The following is a 20,244-nucleotide window of genomic DNA, read 5'->3' on the forward strand; positions in this document are numbered from 1 at the left end:
GTTTGTCTTCGTAAACGCATATTCGACAACAAAACGATGATTATGTACGTGTAACCGGTATATAATACCGTAGAGACATTTAATTTTAAAACACTACTGACTGGTAGTTTTATTAATTGAGCAGTCAGATTAAAGAAGATTCGCTTTTCTCTTTTTAATTACGTATCTCATTGATTTATTCTAAATGTCGAACAAACAAAGGAAACTATGATCAATATATCATTTTGAAAGAGAACAATTATCTAGGAACAATCTCGAGACACAAGTAGATCTCTTATCTTTAGATAAGTGGGTCTCGCTGAAAAACGAAGACACAAGTATAGTAACGAAGATGAAGAGAAGAATGGTATAAAGTATAAAAGGAGGAAAAGTCGATGTTGGAAGTAGAGAGAAGTTGGCAATAGAGTTCCAGTGGCTGGTCACGGATAGGCTAGAGGAGGTTAGCGTTTCGAGTACGCGCTCTGCGTCCAAGCGTCGCGTCGCGTCGCATCGCGACGCGCGAGTATTGCGAGACGTCGTCGATCAGTATCGTGGAAGCGCGCGTCCCGTACCGCTCGGGCAACCCTTAAATCGAGTGCAACATTTCACGAAGAACGACGTTTCGTCATTGACGTGTGAAATTATTTACGAACGAATCAAATTCACGTGGAGATCTTGATATACCGGTGAGTCTTTTGTCCCAAAATTTTTCTTCCGATTAATAGAAACACGAGAAAAAAGGAACAAAGAGGAAAGAGCATAGGAAAGGAACGAATAATGTTTAAGAAAAAATGACTAAGAAAAATGGAAGGAAAATATAGGATAATAGGAAATATAGGATAAGTAGATGGTATACGGCGAAAAAAGTGTTATGAAAATGTAGACTGAGAGAAACAGCTTCGGCTTGAGCACGTCCATCAACAGTGACATCGAGCAGACTTACAATTGGTTTTCCAAGTTACAATATGCTAGGTTATAGGGAGTATCGGGCTGGTCTTGCTTGGCGAAACCGCGATTTATCAGCGTTTATCGCTGATAAACATATCGCGTCGAATCTATTACAACGTATATTCTTTACTTTTTCGCGAGCAATTGAAGCTTGTTACTTGCGATCTATGTGTATAGGTAAAATTTTCATTGTAAAATACGTGACAAGTTAATCGTTTCGAAGAAGTAAATCGTAAATAGGTATTGTGCCTTGTGCCTAAAACACACTGTTCTCGTTATTTCTCTTTCTATCGTATCGTATACGATAAAATGATAAATTGTTGACGCATTAACGGATACCGTGAAACGAGATCTGAGATTTACCATTGTAAAAATAAACGAATACAACTTTAAATAGATGAAACCGATGGATTGCTCCCGAAGCAAAGCGCTTGTGAAATTGAAACGCGACGTTGTGTCGCCTCGCGGCTACAAACTGTCCAACTATTCTTTGAGTCATGGAATCGACGAAATGCGTGTGTGTGCGTGTATGCGTGCATACTATACGTACATACATAAAAATATAAAACTCAATTGTTCCATGTGAAGTGTTTTAAACGATGTAGCGATCAGCTTTCGTTATCAATGAATTTTCCGTGGTCGAACGTTGCCAAGAAAACAAGGTGTCAAAGAAATTGAAAGAAAGTTCTGGTGAGTTGTAAAATGAAGAACTGGGACTTGTATGTTCCGTTCTTTAATATACCTTGGTCCAAGTTCTTGTTAACGTCGTTACACAAGTATCTCTAGCATTTCTCGTCGTTACGTTATCGAAGATCGTTGTATCGAGATCGAGGAAACTTTGATTTAAAGCGTTCGCAAGTAACGAAAAGAGAGTGCTGCAGTCGAGGAAATTTCAAAGAGTGCAACCTGCGGCGTGGTAAGGGTGAAGTAGTTTGGTGAAACGTGCGCGGTAAATGAAGATATTCACCCATCGCGTCGGCGAATCGACGATCACGAACGATCTATAAACTCATCTGGTACACGGTTCCGCGTAATTGGGTCGAATGAAATTTTCGTCGAACCCCAATGGTTTGCAAATGGTTCGCAAATTAATGGTGTAAAATGCATTTTAAGCAGAGTATACGATCCTACATATTGCATCGTTAATATCTAGCGGATGTTGAAAACTGTGCATCGTCTACCGTGGTAAATATTATGCCTGGCTACATTTCCAATCGTAGAAACGTTGTAGCGAAACTCCAACCAACTAAAATTTACTTCCATGTTCCGATCGTTTGCCTTGTGTCCAGCGAAAAACCAACGAGGAACCAACGAAGAACCAGCGAAGAACCAGCGACTACATTATGATCTGAAACACTTAGTTTCGAAGCTTTCTGCCGCGCCGCCATTGTTAAACCAGATAGGTACATACTTATCTTGTCACAAATTATTTGCGCGGTTCGTCCCTTCTTTAATTGCCTTTCCAACGATGTTAGTCTGTTCGTAGTATGTGCTCGACGTACATACATATTCCGTAATCTTTTACTAATCCATGGAAATAAACGCGGACGACGCGGGAGGTTTGAAAGATTTTACACGAACATGGTCGTACGGATTCGTATCTGTGGTGGAAAATCAGGCATCGGAGGAAAGCCGGGTACGCGTCGATCCTGTAATGAAAACTGACAGTGTGCGACGAGGCGGGAGTTTCGACGGTTCCACCGGCGATTTCATAATTACGACAATTTATGAACAACCACCAGCGGATCGCGATCTGTTCAAACTATATTTAATAACATTCAGTGTCACGTGGGTGTAATTAAATTTTCCGAAATACACGACCAGCTGATTCGCGTTCAAATAAAATGTAATGATTTTGAAAACTGGAAGATTTGTTGCACACTAAACCAAGAAACTCGGAGGGAAAGTGATACAAGTGATACTAAACGATATTTAATTCGAGAAAACCGTAACTAATCTTAAAATAGTTTAATAGAGAAATTTGTATGTTTCTAAACGTTAAAACAAATAGACTTTTGTACTCGTAAAAGTAAAAAAATATACGACAAAGTCGTATTTAGATTTAGATAGATGTAAGGCTTAATTAAGGGAATAGAAAGAAATCGAAGCTAATATTTAGTGTATGGTAGAAAAAAGCTGGCGTGCTTGTGTATTCGTGTGAATACAATGAAAACCCCTTTTCGTATGAAATGGAACTGAACAGAGGAAAGAAAGTTGATACGCATCGCTGTAATATGTACGTGTATTCCGAATTCGACGGGGTTAACGGTTAGGTTAAGCGCGTCGCGACGATTCAAGGGGAAATGATCGTCGGCCAACAAATGTAATTCTTGTTGGCGAACTTGTAAATGTGTCTAATTTATGTCCGCGTATTGCGCGTAAAGGAACGCGATAACATTGCTTATTAAAAAAAAAATCGTCGCTACGATTACCCAGCAATTTTATTATGCAAAAGAGGAACCGTGTGCTGATAATCGTATCAAATATCGATCGTCGATCGATCGTCACGATACTCGCGTTCCGTATTTGCGAGATGTCGAGGATGTATTCGCTGTTCGTGTCAATCGAGCCTAATAACGTACTCGCTACTGCTCGAAATTTATTTTATCGAATAACACTTATGGCAACGATGTCCTTTACTGAAATAACGAATGTAATGGAAAAATGATAAACGAGTGGTGATAAAATGCAAACAACAACGGTAGCTTTGTTTGTGTAAGAAAGCAAGAATCTATCAACTGTGGTAGAAGACAAAGACCAGGCTAGATTTGTTCGGAAAAGACAATGTCTCTTTCTTTTTGACGAATAAGTTTCTTACAACGATGTGTCATCGAATAAATTAAACGTCGACGATGCTCGATTGAAATTTTCTATCGTTCCTCGACAAGCATTTTACTTAGATACTTTACGTTAATATATTTTTTGACGTCGATTCATATCATTCTAAAGTTAATGGTTTCAGACCTGAAGATTGTATGAAACACAATAATATTTCGCTCTACTTTCTGGATCGTCTTAGGTTCGTTGCCAGCTTGTAATATCCTTTTGTATGCCAGTTAATCGTTTCTAAATGACAACAGAATTTACTTTATAGATACCGATTAATAATCTCATTAACTCTATGAATACAGCTGCGATACGTTGTGATGTGACTAGCTAATTCTAATTCTTTATAGGATATCCTCAGTTTTTTTACGGTTATTTTATGCATTTCGATGCAAATTCGTCCACCGATATGCTATTCGTCGACGTACGTCGTCTTTTCCATAAAAAATCGTGCTACTATACTTGCTACATGTAAAATAAATATAAAGATATAAATTTACGTTGCATTCATACATAATTGATTTACCTGGCCCTGAGGGTCAGGCGAGCTATTACATTTAATTCTTCGCCTTTTTTCTAACTATTCGAATGCTAAGCTTGTTAGATAGCAGTTTCGATTCGAATTTCGTTGCAATTCGTTTTATATAGAACACAGTTTTAATTATAACACATATTAATTTTAAATATGTATCAACTTTGTAAATTTAATGAAGAATTCCATGTGGGAGAATCGTTGTTTCACGAGATCTCTTCTCGTTTCCCGCATTGTCGACGATTGTACCAATATTTGCTGTAAATTATAATCTGTATACATATTACTTTAGCAGTATTATAATCGCATGATATTTAACATGCGATATCTACTTATGAGTTTAATGTACATATGTATGTATGAAAAATACATTTTACGAAACATTAATCATATTCACATTCTACTACATTAATATTATAAAACAGCGCGAGTAACAGCAGCAACTGCTGCTACGCTGGAATATACATATGCAAAATGCATTCTCATTTGAGATATTATCAAGCTCAGAATTCTAACTACGGTAATGTAATGTATATTCATTTATACAATCTGGTATCGGAAATTCACGCTATGATTTTCTCGAATTCTGTTATTGTTACGATTTGTTACGATATTTTGAAATTCTTTCGATAATTTACATATTTCTTTTTTACATATTTGTCTTACATATTACTTATTTCGTATAGAACGTCACTGTAATTTTTAATAGCATTTCAGCAGTTGCAAAGTGTAGCCCTATATCGCTATCAGTTGGAACCGTTGAAAAGTTTTCCATTTATTTTTAATCGGTTAATTCGTTGGTTCTTCGTTGAATCGCCATCACCATCGCCGATGGTTGATAGTGTTAGTTAAGATGGTGTTATGCCGTAAAAGGAACAACAAGAATGAGAGGTATCCCTCCGATAGAAACAAGTAACCAGCCAAGAGGAAAGTAAAGAATAAACGAATAAACAATTTAACCGTTACGTTTTCTGTTGCTGCTTAACAAAATACGGCAACGAAAGAAGAAGAAAAACGAGAGATTATAGTTTGAAATTCTATCCATTTTTTATCGCATTTTTATTACTATGAGGCTCATAAACACACATGATTTATAAATGTAGACTATGTCTATTGCGTAACAAGGATCATGCAATCTCACAAATTTTACTCAATTTTATGATATATCTACAGGTATACATATATATTTGATAATTTCCATTATTATATATATATATATATATATATATATATATATATATATATATACGCGTGACACTAAGTTGTGACTTTACAGCGATGACACTGAATGTTAGAACAATGCATTCAATTGCAACCCTTCTTCCTCATAAAGAGAAAAATCATGACTTTCTACCACGTGGAAACGTACCGCAATAATAATTAGTAAGTAGTAAGTAATAAGTAGTAATTAGTAATTAGTAAATGATGAGTAGTAAGTAGCAAGTAGTAAGTAGTTAGTAGTAATTAGTAAGCAGTAAGTAGTAAGTAAGCAAAACGTTTAAATATTGACAAATAAATTAGAATATGTTCGGCTTCAAACAGACCAATACAAAAGTAAATCTGTTGACTAAATTCTAACGAAGATTCATATTGATCGTCGTAATATGTTACATATACATTGGTGATAGCGCCGAGACAGATATTCTTGTCAAGAAGTCGATGAAATCATATGGTTTGACAGTTTCGGAATCCTGTTGAGAGCGTCGATCACTGCCATTGCAAAGGACAATGCGATCGAGAATCACGAGTCTAGGGACATTTCTGATCAAATCCAGTTCAAATCTACTGTAGTTCACTGATTATTGTTCACGAGTTTCAATCGAGGAACGCTGATAAACCGAGCATTCTGTCAAGTGCACTATCCACTGTACGTAATATCGGAAAGAGACCGCTGCCTGCTGTCTCGTCGGAAAAGATGAGAGGACAAAAAGAGTCGACAGATTAAATATCAGATACATTTCTTCATTTTGAAAAAATTATTGTCGTTTCGTTCCTATATCGATTAATCGACGGCCCAAAGAGAGTTTATTGTTATTGTTAGAATAGGCACGTGAAATGTGGCAGACATGGAAAGATGTGAAATAGTACCAGATTTATGGATGGATTATAAGTATAATGCATTCGAGATACGCCTGAAATGTGAATAATAGCATTGGAAAGGATACTTTGATCGAAATCTATCTATCAGAGAGATAAAAGGTGTAGTGCAATGAGGAGATTCTGGTATGCCAAAGAAATCTGTATAACGGTATTTATCTAGGAAAAAGTATTGTGCCGTTTGTCGTTCGACGTTGGTGAAATTCTTGCAATACTGCGATTAGTACGTTGTTATGGTTGTTATTGTAAACGGCTGATCTTTTAGAATTATACTTTGCATCTCTATACCTTGAGGTACGATGCATCACAACTACAACAAAAGAATTTAATACTCCAAAAATAGTCCTTAACGTTTTTTTATACGTGATATAATACTGTTTGCATAGATGTACATTTTGACACGCCTTGTCCCCATCTCTTATTATATTATATTATTGTCCTGTTCAATTATTATATCGATTTATGTGTTAATTAAAACGTTTAATTGACCGCCACCGATCAGGACAATGAGGCAAACAGCGTGTTACAATTATCAATTTCCTACATAATTATTGTGGTTTACCAGAATCATCGATTAAGTTTGCGTCCTGTGTCGTAAGTGAATATGTATCGTTTTTAAATATTCACTAGGATTGAACCGAGAGTATGTAATATCTAAGATTTCATAACTTGTACAAAAATTAGGGTATTTTAACGGGCGAAGAACACATATCATGCTTAAATATAATTATGTTACTACAGTTTTATTTGTAATATTTTGTCACGTCGTGCATTTTTTATACTCGTAACCGATAATCGCTTTCTTTACCACTCGTCTCTTTTAACCCTGTTGCCGTTAGTACCTAGCCCAGAGCCGTTATTGTACATCCGTGGTTCTCCCGAAAAGTACCTTCATCTGATATTTTTGTTTCTCATTTCTAATAAGATTTTAAGAAATTTAACGACACTTTATTTTTATAAAATAACTTTTTATAGCAGACAAGATTTCTTTTGGATTAACTAACAGAAATATGTTGTATGCTTTACTTTGGTAACGAAATTTTCATTATTTTTAAGAAAAATATGTTAGTTGGTAAATAAGTGTCTTGAAAAATGCATATTTCCTAAAATATTTTTGGCCGGTGCATAGAAAATTTGGAAGGTGCTAAGAGGTTGAACGATCGAAACGAGTTTTTATATTTTTAAGAAAATCGTCCGTTTAGGAAAGCATCCTGTGTTCGACTGTTCAAATTTCAAGATGTTGTTCAGATTTTAGGGATGGAAAATTCAATTTCGTAGCATGTTACTTAAAAAGCGACGCGATGCGTAATCGCTACGCGATTAGACATGTAAATGTCATTGAAATTGTATTTGGAGGAAGATAATACGAATCTCCATCTCGCGACTGGTTTGGTCACTGGTTTGGTCACTGCGATAGTGCGTGGGTTAGATACGTTAGATACGTAGTGCAAGATCACTGATAGCCCTTAGCACGTGAAATAGGTACATATAACAAAAAAAAAAAAAACATTTAATAATACTATTAGTTAATAATACTATTTAACGACGGTTTCTATTTGGCGCAACAACTATCGAGAATCGCGATATATGAAATTTATAGCCAAGATCGGATTCGTAAACCGTGACGGGGAAGTTGTTGAATCGCCGAATTAATAGAAGTGAATTGCCGAAAGGCTATAGGATGCATAAGTATTCTAGCCGGAGGCCTGTCAGGATGTCTGGAAGCACGGAAGTTTGACGAAAGTTGGTCGTCGGATGGTAATAAATCTTATTATCTTAGTGAATCCGGGCTAATACATCGGGTACTTTGTGTCGCGAATTCAGCTCGAGAATATTTCTCTATGAGGGAGAAAGGGACATGATTGTTTATGAGCGTTTTAACTGCCCTGCAAATCTCAATTCGCACTTAGTATGACGAAGAATCAGTTAATATTTGTTTATTCGTTAAAATGTCTTAAAAGAACAATGATGTATATATCGATATATGTTGAACAGTTGATGTCAATATTAATTACTAATGCTGGTGATATTTATGATCCCGTGTTTCCGTTCCTATTAGAGATACACGATGTAACTACTGGAATTCGAAATTTACTAAATGAATTTAATATCATTCGTATTAACCATACGTAGGTGTTGACTTAGAGCTACAGAGTTTTCTCACATTCAAGTATTTACAAGTATTTACTATATGTATGTGTAGTGTATGCTGTCGAGACAGATCGATCGTGAGTATTCTCTGAAAGATTTTTTCGAGTAACGGATAGTTATGAAAGGAGAATGAAAATGAGTAAACATAGAAGGATTAAAATAGGCTAGCTAGCACACACGAGCACAAACATAACAGCGTTCGGCTCGATTCGAAAACTAGCTAGTTTCTGGTCTCATCCGCGAAACTATTTTAAGAGTTTTAAAGTCCTAAATGGTGAATTCCATAATTTCGCAAAAGTTTTCAGATAATATGCGCGTTTATTCTGTGTATTCTGATTTTCTGATCTTGCGAAGTTGCGAAGCATATAACTTTATATAAAGGATAATAACTTTATATTCATAAAAATGGCTTCGGTGTTTTCAAGTATGGTTGTAAAGTTGGATTTGCTTCGAGTTAAATAATACGTGACAATACAACAAACAACGCTGTAAGAAATTTAGGCCTTAGTATATCATTATACATTAATTGGGAACATTTCGGCCATTCTTCAATTTATTTGTAACACAGACTCGATCCCGATACCACGATGTATGCTATTTCTGAATTCTACGCATATCCCGAGTTGGCAGACAATTTACCTATTATTAAGCGACAATATACAAGCGATAATAAGTAAGAGGTTATTAACAGGTAATTTAACATTGTAATTCGAGTTGAAGACTTTCCGAAGATTCGGGTTAGGTTGTTTTGATCGTGTTTTAATGGCAAGCGCCTGCGCGTTTATAGTACACTGATCTTACAAGGAAAGTTATTTGGACGTTTAACAAATTGAAATTGGAATACTTTAGAAGAATTTCTATACCTTTCAATATTAATTTTCGGATTAGAAAGTTTAGACTTGTGCACATTTAACTGCCGAGTCATATTGCAACCAATAAAAACGTTATGAAAGAATGAGAGAGAGAAAATGCTTCCACATTTTCTTTTTCTTTTTCTTTTTTTTTTTTTTTTTTTTTTTTTGTAGAGAACGCGATATTTCAAATTAATCTACAAAGTTTCTAGGAACTTTTATATCATAAAATTACTTGCGCAACTTTTCTGATAAAAAATTGCGTTTCTTTTTCAAGTTTTATAAAAAATACTCTAAAAGTATTTGTATATGACAGAAAACACAAGTAATTATTTGAATTTTTTATCGAAATATATCCAACCTCTTTGCCAAGCAGTAAAAAACGAACCGTAAATTTAAAGTAAATATTGCAGTTATTTTGCTTTTGTACTTAGGATACAACTAGCAATTGAAAGTATTATACACATGTATATACTTATAATAAAATGAATCATGGGGGATGATTTTTTACTACACGCATTAGTGTATTAATACTATATATACATACTTATATACATATACTTATTGTATTATGTATGCGCTTGTACTATTTAACACACATTGATTTATATGTATAGGCGACCAACATGTGTATAATTCTGATGTGTACCACACGATAGCCGATGAATTTATAGATGTATTAAATTTTGATTCGGACATTAAGCTAATTCTGTCGAGGTACTCGTTAATCGACTGTTACTAACAATTTTAATTACCAATCAACGCGATCGACGACTGCCAACAAGAACCGCGAATAATCTATCATTATGCCCTCAGCATCGAACATTTTCTTCCTGAAGCAAGTATACATGATGTATGAACGATGATATACGAGGTAAATTAAAGTGGACAAGTTTTTTGTAGTGTCGTGTGCCGTGATCTTTTTAATATTTTGTTATCGAAATAATATAATTCATATTTTTACTTGTTCTATCCTTTGGACTAGTAACTCTACTTTACGTTTACTTTCGTAACACGTTCCCAGATAATTCGAGATGACAAAAGTAAAGTTGCAAAGTGTCGCAAATAATCGATTCTGATTTCTCTTTAGTTGTAAGTATCGTAGTGACTAGGTGCGAAATTTTGACCGGTCATGCCAATCGAAATATAAACTTTGTTCTTATACATACTATGTACGTACGATGTATATCCCTTCACTGTGTCTCGACGCTGCCCATCTAAACTTTGTTTATCAAATCGAGAGACGTTTCCTTTATCTCATATACCCCTCGGCAGTTATAAAACAGTGCGCGTAAAGCGTTAAAATAGCGGTAAAACAGAAAATGTGAGGAATCGGCTACTCTCTTGATCGCTGCTTTAAAAATGCTGCTTTAAAAGTATCATAGCTTGTTAGAATTATATCCTATATTATACTATCTATTGTATTATGGTACAGTAGAAACTAAAATGACGAAAGTACGATATATAATACAGCATGTAGGGAAACGCGTGTAATGGACTTACTTAACTGGGATTTATTTTTTACTGGAAAATGAATATCGTACGATAACACTTGATGTATCGAAGGATATCCGTCAGCGAATACCTTTTCGAAAAAGTATTCGTACCGTAAATTTACATATCGAAAGAACCTTACCTACTAAGATAACATTTGAACATGATGCGTTATGAATGACTAAGATATAATTCATACTTGTCAGAGGAATATGTCGAAACGATAATTTTTGATTATCACAGTTTAAACAAAATAATTGTATTTATCTTTTATTAACGTTCTAAATCGTTTCGCTAGTTTTCCAAAACGCTGATTTATTTATTATATGTTATATTATATTACATTACATTACATTATGTTATATTATATTATATTATATTATATTTTATTTTATTTTATTTTATTTTATTTTATTTTATTTTATTTTATTTTATTTTATTTTATTTTATTTTATTTTATTTTATTATATCAGATGATATTTCCTTTTGTCGAAAAAGGAAAGATTAATGAGTGTAAAATTCTCTACAAATTGTGATTTACAAATAGAACGACAATCAGAAAATATTGATTCTTCGAAGAAAAGAAAAGTGCGGATTTTGTTGCGACATAACTTTTCGTATCGTATAATGCATAACATGACATATGCATAACACGGGAGAAATAGATTGAAGGCAGTTTATGAAAGAGGTGACGATGACAAGCGCAAACGTAAAAAAGTTTCAAATTACGTACTACGAATCGAACCATATGTGAAATACACATTTCCAATAAATGCTATCTATTATTTACGTATCTTGTAAATAATGCTATAAACGCAACAGTTCATCCTGATAAAATATCTTGAAAGAAAAGCGTTCAAACATCATTTCGTTCTTTACATTACAAAAACATTGTGTAACAGCTAATTAAAACACGCGACACGCATTTGGGAAGATGCGATATGTTAATTACTTTGATCGTTGTCGGAATGTTGTGACACAGACAATGCGAACAAAGCGACAAAACCATAAAAGCGAATATGAACTTTAACTAATTAAATTGCATCGGTATCGGATATAATACTTTTATCTTCTTGCGTAATTTTAAGTCGCAAACTACTCTATACGCATAACTGTGTTGACAGCGATAAGCATAGCGATTCGTACAAGGAAAATGGAAAACTAATTAAATTAATATTTTTGTAGCAATTGTAATTATGTATTTCAATCACGTAATTCACAGGTGTAATTTTCAAGTTTTAATATAACGTGTTTAGTATAACGTTTAGTATGACGTTTAGTAAAAGTTTCAATATAACGTGTAAAGATTTTAATTAAAATTACAAAGTAAAATTGAAAGCCTTCTCTCTAAATTAACAATGCGTATTTTACATTATTAACATTACACTACATGCTCATAAAGCATGTATAAGCTAACGTTGCATCAACGAAATGACTTTGGCGAATACGCAGCAGGTTGGTTTGTGCATCGTGCTTTCTCCCTTCGCTCGTATCTTATCGCATTCTAAACATTCATATTTTATATATTGAGGAAACGAAACATCTCATCGTGTAGAAACTCAGTCGAAAATTCCTTGTTACGACTTAATTAATCCATGATCCTAATCAATCCTATCAATGTGATATGCTAGTAAAAAAGATATGTAGCGGTATTCGACACCAACTAGCGTCGGACGACGGCAGCGCAGTGGTTAGCGCTTTAGGTTACGAACGTTCGGGACCCGGATTCTCAAATTCCGGCGACCGGAGTCTGATTTTTCTTTCCACGACATCTAAATTAGATGAAAAGCAGCAGTACCCCAGCGGCGACATCTACGCCCGCAGCAGAACCTATCTCGGCCTCTACATCAGTAGTCAGCGCACTAACATCAGCAACTATACAACTCTCACGACGATCTATACACCTCAGATATATCAATATTAAGGGAATTTTCGCAGCGAATGTAATTCCATTTATATAATTCCAATTGTGTGGTGTTCGATAGTGCGATTGCATTGATAAACGAATTATAAAAGTAATCCAATATTCTCTTTAGCAGTTGTTCAATGAAGAAAACGGACAATAGAGTGCAAACAAAATATCGATTAACATATTGCACAAGTTTGTTAAAACGATGTAAAGAGAAATGCTAAGGATTTGAAGACGAGAAAATATAAAGGAAAACACTTGCTAAATGTTTTTTAATTAAATTTAATTTATGCTTGGCGTGTGACTTTATAAATTTTGCCTGAACGAATGATAATCGATATTATTTTTATATCGTATACTTTATCCATAGGATTGATAGATAGATAGGTAGAAATTTCATCCACATCCGAGCGCTGCATCCCGGGAAGAATGAAAGAGATCAGCTCGTAAACTATTTTTTTTTTTCTTATTATTATTTAATTTGTTACAATTTGTTTAATTTATTACAATTTGTCCAGCTGGACATTTGGTAAATTTTTCAAACTTAATTGCTAAATGACATGTGGATGGCTACCCTCAGCGGGATACCATCTTCGAGTTTGGCTATTTTATTTCTTTAGCGAGGTCAGTGGGACGTTTTCTTTTTGGTTTTCTTTCTATAAGAGTTTTGCTCGCTTCAGCAGCCAACTAGTTTGGATGTATTGCCGTTCTTTCTCTGTACTTTTCCGCCTACCTGCCGATTTCTTCTTCGATCGTTCTTTGCGTATATCCTCGTTTCTGACATATTGTGGAGCGTTGGCTATTGTTCTCAGTACCCTTGATTTCGTAAACTATATAACACAATTTTTGTTTAAAAATATGAAAAATGTAATCGAGGGAAAACGTAATTAAAAATTTCCTGAGAAGCAGCGGTGTGCTTGGCGCGTTTGCGTTTGAACGAAACTGGTAGAAACGTGGCATCACGGATACCAAGTACAATTCGAGAAATTCAACGTGACCCGATGTGTGTTACGTAACATAGTGGGGAACGATCGAGCCGGTAAGGTGGAGAATCCCTGGGATATCCATAACTCAGTTGTCACACACAAATTCTGGGATGGTTTGAAATATCGTAGCAAATCTAGCAGCTAGGCGAGATCATGAGAATTTACCCGCGATAGTCGTATGAATGAGTGGAGAAGACGTCGCGTCGCTCGCAGATTCGGCAAATAATTTACGATTGATCGATCGCTCTCTAACAATCTCTTCTTTGGCTGAATCCTATCTTCGATCTTGCTTGCTTGTTCAAACTAATCAGGGGTCGGGGACCGTAAGATAAAATACATAATAATTTTCAGACATTTTAAATGGAAAGGTTTGAAAAACTACTTAAACTCGATTTCGAATCGTGCTTCGACCGATTTACCTATGCAGTTTGGTCGTGCCGTCTTCAACGGCATATATTTCCCGCCGATTGCGACGTTTTTCTTGAAGATTTTCGAGAAAAGATATCGAAAATAATAGTGATAGAAGAGGGAGAAGAAGAAAAAGAAAGGAAACGCAGATTCAGTGTTTTATGAGACTAGGTCGAAGGCGTTTCTTAAGATTAAGAATGTCATTCGTGGCTGATATAATTGGATCTTAAGTTTAGGAGAATCAAGAGGGGGACACAGACGGCTAGAAACAGCGAAAAAGGAGGAAAAAGAAAAAGAAAGGACGAAGAGGAAAACGTAACGAAGAGACGAGCGGGAGCCGTATGATGATATCCGTCGTAATCAAGGATCCTTTATTATTTCATCTGCACGATATTCCAACGTTCATTTCCACAAAAGTAATCTCTCTTTCATTTTGTATACATATAAGTCTGTTATCTGTTATCTGGTTGAAAGTTCCGCGTTGAAAGTCCGACCTGGTATGCCGCGATATTTATGTATCACGTGCCTTTGATCTCGAATCCTTCGAGAGTTCAAAAAGATGAAGGAGGAGGGTGCCGAAATCTTTTCTCGGAAAAGAACAGTCTCGAGAGTGTTTGTCTTTAGCGAAACTGATGTTGAATTCACGTTTGGATGCTTCGGTTGCCTTGAATTTTTAACTCGTAATTGGTAATCATATTGGTGATCATATTGTCAGATGGATAATATATTTAGAAATTGCCTGGTAATTAAAAGGACAAAAGATGAAAAAAGATGGTATATCGCGTAAAAAAGAATCTAGCTGATAGAGTATTTCCCAAACTATCAGAAAGATAAGAACCTTACCCTAGTTAAAGATAGATGTTGGCGGTTCTCGTTTGAAGATATGGCAGAGTTAGGAGGAGAAGATTTTCTGTTGTATTAAGGTGGCTCTCCTGTTTTGAAAAGAAAAAAAAAACATGTAAATTCAACTGGAAATCAAGCGGGGTTGGAAGGAAAGGATGGGCAGAAAATATGTTTTTCGTTTACAATGATATTTATAGCCTTCCGTTTACAATACCAAATCCCAGTGGTGAAATACGGAAGGGAAAACGTTATGGCTTGCGGTATCTATCTTACGTTACAAGTATCGATTGGCGGATCTGAAACATTGACATAACTCGAAGGGTGAATTAAATCGCAGCTATAAAAGTAACGAAAAGAATTTGTATAACATATATTTGCCTTAATTGATCTTGATTCTGAATTACAGGATTATCGATTATATATCTGTTTCGATAATTCTCGGTTATGCTAAACCTATGGCAATGATGGTAACTTTTAACGTATAAATTGTTATTCTTCCACTATTTACTTTTCCAATGTAGTACATCTCGTGTGTAACTTGACTTTAATGAGCCTAAATAATTTTGTTGTAGAAAATATGTACCGTGAAATAATCTATTCGTGTGATTTATTCGGGTGTGTGAGTTATTGACGGTAACCTAATTTAATGAAATCGTTTATATTAACAGATTTTGGAATTTCCGTTTTGTGCGAAAAGTAGATGTTTCTATATACGATAAATCCGATTATTCAAGATTATTAACGTTATCGTTACATTACATACGTATAAAAGTCAAAATCGATTTGCGAAACAGCTATTTAATTAACAAAAAAAAAAAAAAAAAAAAAAAAAAAAAAAAAAAAAAAAAAAAAAAAAAAAAAAAAAAAAAAAAAAAAAAAAAGGCTAATCTATATTGCGAATAATTAGTTATTAGTGATTTTCTTTATTGTAATATAGCTACATATGGAACAAATTTATATTTCAATTGAATTTATACGCAATTTCTTCCTTTTTCTTTTCCGCCAGAGTTACAATCCTGTTAATACATAACAGAAAACAGAACGTACTTATAACATACACGTTCGATCTTTTGTCTAGAAATTAAACTAACATTGCATTATATTTATTATATCTTTAGTTGAGTCAACATTAAGAAATTGAAATTACTTATACTATAATTGAAATTGAAATTGATGTTATTATCAGTAATCAAGCTGTGACTAAATTTCAAATAAACGCCGGTAAAAACATGTCTTTTTCTCTTATTCAATTGCCTCAGGCTTCGAATCAAGTTATTCATCGACCTTGTTTCGAACAGAGTAATAATGTACTTTCTTTAGAACGTTTTAACAGTAAGTACCGGTGATCGAGTGATCCAAGATCGAGAGAGGAAACGGTACATTTTTAATGGAGAAAAAGGCTCTCTCCATCTCCGTGTTATATATACAGCTAAATGATTTTTATACGGGGTCAAAGTATGCAAACAAATTACAAACGTCTCGAATATAAATAATATGTATACATAAGTTTGTCGATAGGAAAAGAGGCAAAAGTTGCATATTACGACTACGTAAAAGTATGTAAAAGGAGCGCGTAAAACATATATATAAGAAATATTCAAGTATACATACATATTATACGTATTATATATATATATATATATATATATATATATATATATATATATATACACTAATATAATATATATAAAGGTTTTGAAAATGTAACCAGAAAAACTGAGCATTAAGTCCGAGGATTTATTTGCGAGAAATTTCATTTTGAAAATTATATGTGAAATACGCGTGTACGGCTAAGTGTTGAACGTATCGTGTACCGGCCGATTGGAATTGATTACGCGTTGATCTCAAACAGAGACATTCATGTTGAGTTGAACACACGCTGGGTGTTATACGTTTTTCGAATTATTTGCTAAATAAAGTGTCTAATAAAATGTTATATTGATTATTACATATCAAAGTGTTATTCGTTAAATACACAATGCCCATCGTGTAACACTGAAAAGAGGTACTTATCCTTTGAATAGTTAGAAATGGGAGAAAATGTCCTAAGGTAAACTAAATGCATCGATGCATGTACAAGATGCGCTTCTTTTTTAAATGAAACTTTCCAAGTACTTGAAGCCGGATCTCCACTCTAGAAAACGCTTTAGAAAAGTATACAATACAAATACATAAAAAACAAGTAAATTACAATAGTAAAAAAAGTACAAGTATTAAAAAACATTTTCGCTTTTATTCTGGCGAAATCGAGATATTAAAACTGTCATCTGTTCAAAAAATATGGAGTAATTATACACACGGACGAACGTAGAATAAACAGTAGATGAAACTGCAACAAATATTCCTTCGCATTTTATTTGAATCTTTCGTTTCCTACGCATATCGAATAGGAATTATAATCACAAGGTGAAATTGCTTGTAAATTCAATTTTGATTAATCCGATAATGAATTCTTGCTAAACTCGACTTTTGTTATCTGATATTTGAAAACGATTAATTTCGTTTTTGTAAAACTACCGACAAGATATTACGTGTAATACTTGAAACCCAATCCAAAGAGTAAAGACAACAGGAAGATAGAGACTAGGAAGGAACAATTTTTTTTATTGCGATTTTCCTTAGACGACAGAAATGGAACATTAATTTAGGTACCCTAACTCGAATATCTCCGTCGCAAGAAGCAGGAAGATAAAGAGGATAAGTTAAACATTTCCTAAGAAATGAAACGGACAGAGTTTTAATGAGTTACCCGAGCAAACTATGCACGAGAAGAATGTAAGACGATTAGAAGTCGGTTTAAAATCGTTATATAAATAATTGTAAAAGATCTTTCCCAAGAAAGAGTTTGCTTGTTCGCGTTAACAGTTATGATGAAAACGATGATCCATTTAACAATCTTATCTTTAACTGTGGAATTTGAATTACGATACGATTACAAATTACAAATTACGTAAAAAGAGATTTGTAAAAAGTTTTGTTGTAGTATTAGTTTCAGATTGAATTTCGTAATAAAACATGATCGGAAAATCGGCAATTGGCCGCTAAAGGAAAGAAAATGCGGTTCGGTAAAATTAACTGTGAACATAAGCTTTCGATTGCTTGTGGTAACAGGGGAGGATATTGTAAACAGAGCAGCTGTTGGTTCTCGTGGATTTTGCTATTTTCCGGCAGAAATTAGCCATATTACGGCGGTGCCTATCTAATAGGCAGCTGCATCGAGAAAGCACCTGATGCGAAATATGTACTGGCCAGAAAGTGAAAAATGTTACCATCCAGAAAGGACCGACTTTTTGGTTTCGTTACGGTGCGTAAGAAAGTGATTGGACGTAAATGATGACGCGGTCTCGGCTGTAATTTCCTGTAATATCGTGGGAGGGGGGAAGAGCTGAAATGAATTTCATGGGAGATTAAGATTAAACGCTACCGCCTCTTTCTTCTATCCTTGGTTGTTACACGAACTTTATGAGCAGAAAGCCGAAATAAATGTCTGTCCGATCGTAATCTAATGCGAATGAGGATAGGAAATAATTACAGGCCGTGTAATGATCGGTCCGTGATATAGCAAATTTTTCCGTGTAGATATCCATTGGAATCGGATCGTTGGAAAATATCCGAAAAATTTCAATCCCATTTCATAAAATATTTGATAATACGCAAACCAAGATCAAGATTTCTCACCATTTGTTTATATGTATGTCTATGTATGTATGTATGTATGTATGTATGTATGTATGTATGTATGTATGTATGTATGTATGTATGTATGTACATGTCGGTAAAATTATAGAGATACTGTGACAAAGATATGGCAGTAGAGGCAAAAGGAAAATGAAGAACGTGATATACCGTGACAACTAAGTATTTATTAAATGGTAACAGGCTAATGCATAGACAATACAGGAATCGTTAAAATCTCTAAGCGACGTGAATCCGCAGTGCTTTGATCAAGGGATCGATGGATTAACTATAGAACCTTAATGGCATGAAATTGTCAATTAATGGAATCGCGGCTGCAGAAATGATCTTCTCTCCGACATATTGTACGTAATGAAATTACTCGTAACTTACGTTGCGTTACGACACGCACGAAACGTCGTGTATCGGTTTTGAGAATAAATATATCGCGTTTTATTAGCTTTCGATCGACACTGTAAAGCGCCTTTACCGCGTAATGGATTGTTAATTTCGTTAATGCGTGTTTGATCCGTTGATAGTGTCCAATTACTTTTCTGCCGTTGCATTCATTATTGCCCTGAACAACCTGTGTCAATATTATTTCTTGGGGATCACTCTTGGGGTGCGTTGAATATCAAACAAATTAATTGCTCTTTTCGTTCGCGTCTCTATTAATTTAGTAATTTTATAGGTTCTCCGACGGTAGTTTACAAGTTTATACAAAATACTTGAAATCATTAATACCTATGTATACGGTGACACGCGATCATCTAGGATACATCTGCTCTTATTAAATTCACTTCTATTTGATTAAATAATAATTATTTTCTTCTTATTATGTTTTTTAACGCCGATATCGCACAACGAAAAAATACCCTTCTTCCCTTCGTAAACCGTTCGCTGATTCGAAACGCTATCAAATTTCAAACTAAAAAGCCTTTCTTTTACCCTGATATCGAATAACAACGGAAGTAACCTAGTCTAAAAATATACACATCAAATAGGTGTAGTTACGTTAAAGCCAATCGTTTGATTTATTCTTGTTTAAGAAAAGGTATTCGATATTTCCATCTATTTAAGGAGACACGCGTTTATCGCATCAAGGTGTATGCGAAACTCGTGTTTCCGGACTCGAACTGATAACGCCTTACGCATTTTTAACGTCTACCCATTTTTTTTCTATCGGGATAAAGATCGCAACGTTCGACAGATTAGGTTTCACGTTTGTATAAAGATGCGTTGTTGTAAAAAAAACGTGTCTGTAAAAGAAAGACACTTTTCGGACAACCTAATACGTGCATAACTTGTCCGTATTTCTAGATTCTAGAGCATGGCTAGTACCGTAGATACTTTGGTTGGTTTTGCAAGTATCGACAGCGTCTTGATAACACGATGAAACCTTGCTCCAGCAACAGGAGGCGGTCCTCGCATACTCCATTACCACGAGGTTAATTGTGTTAGCGCGTGCCGCATCCGTTGCTTTCCGTTTCGCATTTCGCATTACGCATATGTGAACATACAAGCGTGATTGTAACCGATGCGTGA

General features: G+C 34.7%; 1 protein-coding gene across 3 annotated transcripts in view; it reads left to right on the forward strand.

The window, feature by feature from the left end:
- Positions 1–444: 444 nt before the first annotated feature.
- The window catches only part of LOC100650787 (tachykinin-like peptides receptor 99D), a 50,411-nt gene continuing 30,611 nt past the window's right edge, over positions 445–20,244 (forward strand). For 2 of the 3 annotated variants that reach the window (XM_048412487.1, XM_048412488.1), the window contains exon 1: positions 445–665. The gene's annotated coding sequence lies outside the window, so the exon portion shown is untranslated. The remainder of the gene's footprint in view (positions 666–20,244) is intronic. The other variant, XM_048412486.1, reaches the window with a different exon arrangement.

The sequence above is a fragment of the Bombus terrestris genome, chromosome 15 (genome assembly GCF_910591885.1).
Source record: "Bombus terrestris chromosome 15, iyBomTerr1.2, whole genome shotgun sequence".
NCBI classification, from domain to species: Eukaryota; Metazoa; Arthropoda; class Insecta; order Hymenoptera; family Apidae; genus Bombus; species Bombus terrestris.